Source organism: Schistocerca cancellata, chromosome 1, assembly GCF_023864275.1.
Source record: "Schistocerca cancellata isolate TAMUIC-IGC-003103 chromosome 1, iqSchCanc2.1, whole genome shotgun sequence".
In the NCBI taxonomy this organism is placed as follows: Eukaryota; Metazoa; Arthropoda; class Insecta; order Orthoptera; family Acrididae; genus Schistocerca; species Schistocerca cancellata.
Window position 1 is genome coordinate 458,681,128 of NC_064626.1, and position 10,659 is coordinate 458,691,786.

The window sequence follows — 10,659 nt, forward strand, 5'->3', positions numbered from 1 at the left end:
TTACATCTAAAAGCAATAAATAGAAATGTATGTAAGGACGTGTAATTGTGCTGGAGTTACGTTTATAATCACATGCACTTGCGTGCAAAGACGCAAACATGAAATACTTTTAAAATTAAGTTGAAACAATTCTTGTTTCACCATTGTTTTTATTGTGTCTGAATTTCTGGAGCACCATAATGTGAAAATTTCACTCACTGTAACATATATGCTAAAAATATTATCTCTCTTTATTATGTTCTATTTATATTTAGTTTACAACTATTGTTATGTTAATTGACCGTGAGTCGATTAAGATGCAATAAGAGAAAGTGAAAATAGGAAACTGATACTAAACACCAAATTAGCATATTTTGGACACACAGACTGAGCTGCCACAAGCCAAGGTGAATGAACTTGCGCATTAACAAAAGCCTCACATAAAAAGATTTACATTTCCAGTTACTTTGTTTGTTATAATCTAACGCATACATATTACATTTACAAATGATACATTGCAACCATGGAAAGGGCCCCCACAAGCCAGGTCCAATGAACTTACACATTAACGAAAGTACATAAGAAGACCAACATTTCCAATAATGTTATTTATTGTGATCCAGTAGTTGCATATTACACTCATAAATGACAAAACATTTTCTATTAATCAGATATGAGTTGCAATAAGGTTAACTGAAAGAGGGAAAGGAATTACACTAAATTATAACTTGTAATTTGCAAGTGCCACCCAGCAAGTAAGGTCACGTGAATTTGCACTCAGATAAATTTATACGAAATTGGTATACATTTAAATTAGATTGATACAATTGTTACAAATCACAATACATTACTTCCGTTTTCAGCCTATAAGCATATGTGGTTTGTAACTTTCTTTTTGTTACCTGGAAACTAGATAAACCAAAATCTCTAACATCTGCATAATGGGTGACTGATTCGTTAATTGCGTCCCCGCAAACTGGTACTCCTGTGTGGAAGTCACAAACATAATGTACTATAGTTCACACACTAATATTTGCTGACAACAATTCTTCTCTTTGTTTTAAATGAACCTTTCTGCAGTTTTTAAAATGACCAACGCAACTGGTGAAATGTACTTTAAGCCCCCAAAGTCTGAAAATTTACTTAGTTTTGCTGTGTTTCTGGGACATCGTGTCCATTTTTTGTCAAAAAACCTGTGCATTCATCACACACTTCCTTATTTAAAACAGCATGTACTGAAGTACCTGCCATCTAATGCACATTACTTATGTATAAGTCGCTTAAGTTATTAGTGGAAGTGTTTGGTCTAAGCAAATTACTTGAAACGTCTTACTCAAGGCCGTTCTGATTAGTGTTAGAGAAACTGAGCAAAACTCTATCACACTGTCAGAACACTAGGTTTATTACCGAATGATGTCATAAACTGTGTCGCAGTAATCAGTTTGAAGGCGTTTCTTGCAGTTAATGCAGTAGAATTCATACCAGCTTTCTTGCGTATTCGGCCAAAAATGTTTTCCAAAGCATTTTGAGAAAACCTGCTTCCCATCAGGAACGTCCCGCTTATTGAAAGCACCTTTAGCTAGACAAATAAACGAAAGTGTGCTTATAAGAGAACCCGTATGCAAAGGCTTCCATCCAGAATCTCCTATCTTGGTTTCATCAACAATTTTCACAAAATTTTCAAGGAACTCCAATTTCTTCCAAAAATTATTTTTTGTCAGTGATGTCTTAACATTTCCAGACATCAACATAGTGGACCATTCATTCAGAAATCTAATACACCATGCTGTGGTAAGAGCTAGTTACTGACATTTCTAGTGCACTAGCTGCTTTCAAGAACAAGTATCTTAATGCAAGGTAACATCCGTTTTTTCATAATGTGAAGGAGTTAAGCAGCTGTTTGAAAGATGGTGTAACGATCTGAGTCCACTCTCATTGCGTAACTCCGAAGTCCACGATTTTGAAATATAGTCAGCTGCGACCACTGTTGAGGGTAACCCTTCTTTATCTGATACATACTGAGGAATGACAATGTTACACCTCAGTTTTTTACGAGTTGAGGAACATCTGCAACAATGAAGATACCACAACTAGCACGTTCGAAAGAAACTCTTCTTTCCGAGCATGTAACTGAAATTTTCAGCGCATACCCCAGTCTCCTGTTCATTCCTCTCATATCAGAAACAACAGCACGGATATATAAAAGGGAATGAGAGTCCCAGTTTCATTTCTTACAGTTCTAGGTCCAGTAACATGAGCTGCGACCACTTGCTTCCGTTTAGCTGTAATGTCCCTCAAAATTACTACAGTCAGATGCCTACCTGTTGCTTAACTGATCCCAAAGTAATAGAACCACAAAACGTCTTCCTCTAATTTTCATGCTGAATGCTGCCAGAAATTTCCGTCTCAACAATCATTAAAATACAATCCTTTTCAAAATCTTTCACAATGTCTACCTTCGATCCGAGCAATACAAACATAAACTCGAAAATTCCAGAATATAATTCCACACCACGAATGTGATGGTTCAGAGTTACATTTGATGGACTTAGATAACCAGTATTGCGAAGGTAATTATAACCTTCTTTGCATAATACAGATCTTAACTTCAGACCTTTTACAACGTTGTCTTCTGACAGCTTTTGAATTCTACTGCAACCAAGTGTACTGATCCGTTCTGAATTCAGGAAATAATACCCTTTCAGATATTGTCAGCCGTTTTTAAGTAAAGAATTCTCACGTTCCAAAACAGCAGTTCTGTTTTTACGTTCTACTGTATCTGAATCTGGTATCTGATCCAAGTTGTTTACCATCTGCTTGTCCTGATTGTGGGTATGATGGGACTGGAGGAACCATGCTGCATCTATATATTTACACAAAATCACTTTATTAATGTATTAATGTAATGTGTAATCACATAACTGTATTATGTTTATTTCTATATGCTTCCAGTCAACACGTCTGTGACACGGCGATCATCCCCCCAACAAGAGATCAGTGGACGTAATGGAAGTGGCATACTTTGAATCCATCGGCCCATATCGGGACTAACTCACTAAGATGAGGATATTCGAAAGAATGCTGCCAGATATGCGTGTGCTGACCACACGAATTAGAAGTTTGATGGAATACGTTGTCACAACATAGTAAAGGCAGAATGCTTATAGGAATGTACAGAGAACACAAACGACTAAAAGCTTGGGATATTTGGAACAGGTAAATGCCGTTACAGTGGATAAAGGAGGGTGTCACAGAAATCAGACTAAGACTTGACTATAAAAGACATACAGTATAAGGGTTAGAAGATTGAATAACATATCAAGATAACTTTGTCTTCTTACAATGCTTTTCAGTCAGGTGTAGGACTACAAAAGTAGAAGTGAAGCAATAATTTACCCTCCTCCTCCCAAATAAAAATCATCCAATGATATTGAGTTCAGACGGTCTCATACAAACTTTTCACTGTCACGACTGGTGGCGAGAACGAAACAACTAGAAATAGTGAACATTAATTTATACAGGTGTGTACTAATGCAAATCCAAGTTCACTCATTTTGTGTAACTCAAAAAAAGGAAAAAAACATATTGCACATCTGTCAAACAGATATAACTATTTACATGTAGCAGAGTGTTAAAACATTTTGCAGTCAATTTATAATAGTGGTGAATAACCAATGACGAACACAAGTAAATCCCTTCCTTGCTAATGAGGTACCCTGACAGCCTAGTCTACCTATGCTACTAACAACAAAGAACAGTGATTAACAGCTCGCATGTAACTCCTAACCTTTCTCTGTAATTGGTATGTCCACTGGTACAATACTACTAAAGTTCAGCCTATTCCCCGTAAGAGAAACAGTTAAATATGTTAAGACGAGAGTTTAAATTATTACTTCAATACGCTACTACTGACTGTTAATATAGTAAATCACAGGAATATGTCCAGAAATAAATATTGAGGCCTATAATGGTTTATAAGAACATATATTTTTGTCTATTTGCTTCATGTTTGAAACCTTCCTCTAATTATATGTTTACAGTTACTATTGTAAAAGATGTCCCAGCTGCTCAGGCATCAGCAAAAACGTTCTTCATTTTTGTGTTACAAGGAATATTTAACAATATTTTTTCTCAGATCCCGCGATACTCTAAACTTCAAATTGTTTACTTGGAAATTGCATAACATGTGCTCATACCCTGTTTACGGAGACCTTTAAGCTGGAAAATTAATAGTTAATAAAACACTTAGAAACCAGTCTAGGACATTTTGAACTTATTCTAGAAGATGGATTAAGATATATCATTCACCGACTCACCGTTTTCTTATATAAGCTTTTTCTTTAACTGACAACCGAAAGTCAAGGATCTGGCACATAAAAAAGTGTAGGGATGGAATCTGGTTTCAGCTTCTTCTTGTTGTCTCCCCGTTCTGCTAAAACTGACTTTCGTCAAAATTGACCTGTAGTAATAACTGAAAATATTTAATTTACGCCTTCTACAATATTAACAGCTCCTTAGGGTGGCTTGTAGTTTTATACAGCTGTTGTAAATAAAATCAAGAAAAGTAACTTACTTTAAACTTAGAGGGTTACATCGTGTTATGTAAACATAACCTGCAGCAAAATTAAAATAATCACAGTGCTTGCAGCCCGCATCTCGTGGTCGTGCGGTAGCGTTCTCGCTTCCCACGCCCGGGTTCCCGGGTTCGATTCCCGGCGGGCTCAGGGATTTTCTCTGCTTCGTGATGGCTGGGTGTTGTGTGCTGTCCTTAGGTTAGTTAGGTTTAAGTAGTTCTAAGTTCTAGGGGACTGATGACCATAGATGTTAAATCCCATAGTGCTCAGAGCCATTTGAACCATTTTTGAACAGTGCTTGCATATATAATTACATTACAATCGCTCTGTGACCACATCAGTTTCTAAAACAAAGAAAAATGTTTTTTAGTTACGTTACTCAGGTAGCCGCTCGGTTATGTGTCCAGTCTTGGCACCTCAAATTTACAAGCCACCTTTTACACCGATCTATATCTGAAGGAAACCGATAAACTTATAGGGACCATATCTGCTATTATTTGAGAAATTTGGAGCTGCAGACCCAAACCTTTGACGCTGTGAAAAATAAAATTAAGCAAAATTCCCTGATTCACTTTTCTGGGTCACACGAAGCGTACAGCACCATCGTCGGACTGGGATGCAATATTGCAGATTGTCCAGCTCTGTATATGCAGTGCTTTTGTATAATCTGTTACGTCTGAGTTGCATCCCAAGACAGCAGGGAATCTCCACCTTGCTGCACTCACTGGATAGTGTGTCTAAGGCGTCCAGCCTGACCGGGTTGCCTCCAAACATGTCTCCGACGATTGTCTGGTTGAAGGCATATGCGACACCTATCGGTGAAGAGAATGTGGTACCAAACCTTAGCGGTCCATTCGGCATGTTGGTGGACCCATCTGTACAGCGCTGCATGGTGTCGTGTTTGCAAAGATTGACCTCGCCATGGACGTTGCGAATGAAGTTGCGCATCATGCAGCCTATTGCTCACAGTTGGTGTCGTAACACGACGTCCTGTGGCTGCACGAAAAGCATTATTCAGCATGGTGGTGTTGCTGTCAGGGTTCCTCTGAGCCATAATCCGAAGGTAGCGGTCATCCACTGCAGTAGTAGCCCTTGGGCGGCCTGAGCGAGGCATGTCGTCGACAGATCGTGTCTCTCCGTATCTCCCCCATGTCCAAACAACATCCCTTTGGTTCACTCCGAAATGCCTAGACACTTCCTTTGTTGAGAGCCCTTCCTGGCACAAAGTAACAATGCGGACGTGATCGAACCGCGGTATTGACCGTCTAAGCATGGTTGAAATCCAGACAACACGAGCCGTGTACCTCCTTCCTGGTGGAATGACTGGAACTGATAGGCTGTCGGACGCCTTCCGTCTAATAGGCGCTGCTCATGCGTGGTTGTTTACTTCCTTGGTTGGGTTTAGTGACATCAGTGAACAATCAAAAGGACTGTGCCTGTGATACAATATGCACAGTCAACGTCTACCTTCAGGTTCGGGGAACTGGGATGATGCAGAATTTTTTTTATGTGTGTATGTTAACATACTTGTTTTTCTTTGTAAATATTTATTGTGAATTCCTATTTTTTTGAGATGTTCCACAGCCTGAAAAATCTCCTCTCTTTGCATACATTGGAACGAAAAATACATCTGATGTAATCTAATCTTTATCTAATCTTTAGTGCCATGCTTCTCCTTAGTGTCTATTGCAATCCATTAGCGGATGAAGAACTCCCACATTAAAGGCCACTCTTCGCCATCATTTGTTGGCCATCTTTTATAGATATATTTGTGTGTCTCAAGTTGTTTTATGACTTACTAAAATCTTTTACCTTACGGACACTGTACTTTTAACTGCGTTCAAGAGATGTAATGGAGTGCCGTGATGTGAGGTCTGTGATGCATCTTTGGGAAACAGTTCATAAAATGTGCTGTGGATGGCTACCACGTTTAAAGTAAGCAAAGCTTTAGTCACATTGATCGATTTGTGATGTGAATATAGTGGGCCATCAACTTTGGCCAGTTTACACTCTGCAAAAGAATTAAATGCTCACTTTTTTAAAGCAAGTTTGAAATTTAGTAAATGGTGCCTACAACATTCCTCTGTAACGGCACAAAATCTTGGCACCATCTGAATGGTGCGACAGTTCAAACGGCAAGGTTTCAATTCATGCGGAAAACAAGCCAGAGCTCGGAAGTTCTTGTGAGTTGGAAGGTGGATTAGTAAAGCCAAATTGGCAACAAGTTTAACCACCGTGGACGTGTCATGCGATGAAAAGGTCGTCACCCCTGCTGACCGAGATCTCACCCCATCTCTTGACCCTGCTGCGATGGCGGTCAGAACCGTTATGCCCAGCGTTGAAATCACTCGTCCATGGCGGCGTTGGGCAGAACTGTAGTAAAATTTGGTGCCAGTGTGTCTCTATCAACCCACCTCAACCTCGCATGAACTTCTGATCTCTGGTGTTGTTTTCGCGTGTGTCGACATCTTACAGTCAGCAGCGTCGCCGAGACCGAGGTTGACTAGACAGGTCGCCACGCTTTTGCACCGTTACAGAAGAAGACTGCAATCACCTGTGACCAAAATTTCACACATAAGTCGTACTAGGCAAGAAAGACTTGATGTTAAAACAGTGAGAGTTTAATTCTATTGCGCAGTGCATTTAACAATTTCCGGATCGTTTTGAGATACATCAAGTGTAGAGTAGTATAATCATTTTCTACGTTTCAGGGTATCTCAAAAGCCTTAAAAACAGGACTCCATACACCACCTGTCCTTGCGCATTTCGGCCAGTGCTTGGTCTTTAATAAAATCAGAGATGATGACACTTTAATTTTCAAGCTCTCTCTCCCTTACATCCTTTCTTCTTTCCACAGTGTAAGCAGCTGCTTTTAAGTAATTTTTTGAGACCATTCTTTAACGAAAGTAGATGCAATGTGATTCTATAACGATATTCTATTCGACACTTAGTTTTGTGATTCTGTAACTGCATTCTCTGTTATGGGAGCATCCTTGCTCATGTTGGATGCTGGTGAATTTATGGTGACAATCAGCATTTAAATTGGCAGTAAAAGTGATTAATTCCTATGAAACTGGCATTTTAAATGGAAACTGCAAGGTGGGTACTAAATACAATGCCGCTCACACTCTACCAAGCCAAATTCCAGCATGGCGCAACGGAGAAAATGATGGAACTTCTGTGTACCCCTAATGAAAATGATCCTCAAAAGGACCAAAAACTAATTTATAAAAATAAACAAAGAAATAGGAAAAACAAATAATCAAAACGCGACTGGCTGTAGTTTTCCGTATTTACATACAACTTACAGCGACTGGTTCTAGAACATTCATAATTATAAGTTTGAAGTCTTTCTCGTTTAAGATTTAGGTATAGTGACAAAATGTCCTTGATCCATCAAATCTCTGATCAACCTTTTTACTTTTTAAGCAAACTCAAACTGGAAATAGCTACTCATTACTTCATTTACTCTACAATACACGAAGAGAATGTTCGAAATCCATCTCAAACCCTCCTACAATTTATACAATCCCTTCTGGACACTGTAAGCTGCATATCGTTGTAAATATTCATAGTCCGCAGTTAGCGCCATGTTTCGTACGTTTTGCTCCTTGCTGCGCGACCAGTCGTGGCTGTTGCGAAACCAGAGGATTTGGGGAGACCCATATAGAGAGAAATGGGAATCTGGATCGTTATTCGGAGCACGAAGCGGAACATGAAGTCATAAAGTTTTATTTGTGTGGTAAAAGGCAATTATTTTGTGGTGGGTGTACGTAAGTGCAACAAAATAGTACAAACACTACGTTTAGTGTGCAACTGAATCCAATTTGTCCGTTATAGAAACTTTTGTTCGTGTGTATCTGCGACGCCGCGTTGACTGGACCACGAAGATCGTGATAAGGCTAAGGAGAAAGCGAGAGACTAGAGTCGTTTCACTGTGATTCACTTATGTATGAAAACAGTGTGTGAACAGTGCAGTTCTGAGAAAGAACAAACTTCAGAACGGAGTTGATATCAACAGACCAGAGTTACGCCAATCTGTACAACAGCGCCCATTCCCCCCGCGACAGCCTTTATATCGTGTTGAAGCAGTTCAGCACATCCACGTACGAATACAAATGACAGTAACACGGCGGAAGGAACAGCCTATACTGAAACTTTAGGCATGTGCTATAGATCACGGTCGTAACATGAACCTCCGCGTCACCTACCGAAGCACAGTGTACAGCCATATCAGGCAATAGTTATTGTGCCACCGGGGCCTCTTCGATCCTGATGAATTAACCAGACGGCAAAATAACACAAAATACTGGTTTGAAGAACGTAGGGTTACGATGTTATGGATGGAAGGGTCACATAAAGCTACCTTTTAAAACATAGCAAAGCATGTTATGTAAAAAGCGTCATTGTTGCAAAATATATCTTAATGTTCTTCTCATATCTGACGAAGGACACTCCCTCGATAATTTCCGAAACAACTACAGTCTTACCATCAGACGAAGATACTGTATGAACGTCTAACTAGGAGGCCTACCGGATGTACAGTCTGACATCGAACACATTTGATTGTTGATGCCTATAATATGCAGAATAATAGATTGAAAACATGCACGACACTGATCAATTTTACTTCAGGAAAGGTAAACGTACCAGAGAAACAATTCCTATCATGTCTGCAGTAATGAAAGGAACAATAAAGAAAATCCAAAATTTTTCCAGAATTTTTAGTCACTTTGTTGCTCCAAAATAAAGTACAAGGCAGCGTTTTAATTAATGATCTGTCTTGTTGAACATTTATGATGACGATGCAATAACGAATGTGTATTTATTTTTCTAAAGAGGGACAGAATCACCATTGTAAAATGCTGAGAATCCCACATTCGTTCGAATCGAAAGTCAGGGAGGCTTAAAACAACAATTTTGAAAGTTATTTCACAGCCTACTGACCGTAGAACTCAGAGTAAATTTAAAGCGTTAACAGCAAAGCAGTGAAGATCGGAAGGTGAATAGTAACACTTGGGACACGAAAGTTGGAAAACATACGGTGCAAGAAGGTAAATAATATTCCTATGTAGGAACGAGGTCACAGAAATGCACAAAGGTGTGATAGTATCAGGAATATACTGTCCCTAGAGAGTAAAGCTTCCTTTGCAAATGACTTCCGCTAATATCAAAAATTGGGTTAGAATTCAGGAAAGAGTCGCCTACGGTGAATGCTAGGATCACTGCATTCTTACAGGTGAAAAGCAGACCGTGAGAGTGTCAGAGATAACTTTTCTAATACGGTGCTACAGGAAAATGTTACAATGTAAGCGGACAGATAAAACACGAAATGTGAACGAGAAGTGGAGGAACGGAATTTAAGCGAAATGATTACCAAAGTAAGTGACAATAAGGGTTATATGAACGGCGGAAGCAAAGGCTGTACTCCAGATTCAAAAAGAATGCGCAAGTGACGTTGTAAAGGTCAATAGAGATCCGTGCGTCTGTAAAAAGATCTTTGCCCGAAACATACAAGAACTGCCACAGTCATACGTTAGCAAAAGATCTGACCGAGGACCCGCGAAAAATCTGGTCCTACGTAAAATCGATAATCGGTTATAAGGCTTCTACTTATCTAGTCACTCGTTGAACTGCCTGGTATGGCTGTGGCAAGCAGCACATAGGAAGCCGCAAATGTAAATTTCGCATTTAAGATGTCGTTCACGCAGGAGAATCGTACAAACATAGCGTTGTTTGACGATCGCACATGATCCCGTACCGGCGACAGTACGAGGGGTGTCCAGTGAGTAATGCAACACGTATTTTCCCTGAAAGCACGTTGGTTTCATTCAGGACCCCAATACACCATATTATTCCTCACTCTTTTGGCTACAAAACACTATTTTCAACATAATTTCCGTTCAATGCGACGACCTTACGCCACTTTGCTGGAAGGGCCTGTACGCCTTCTTGGTATCACTCTCTTGATCGACGTCGGAGCTAATGTCTTGCTGCATGAATAACGTCCCTTTCATCCACGTACTGTTTCCCGCGGAATGATCCTTCGTTGGGCCAAACAGATGGAAGTCGGAGTATGCAATGTCCAGGGTGGAGGGTGGATGAG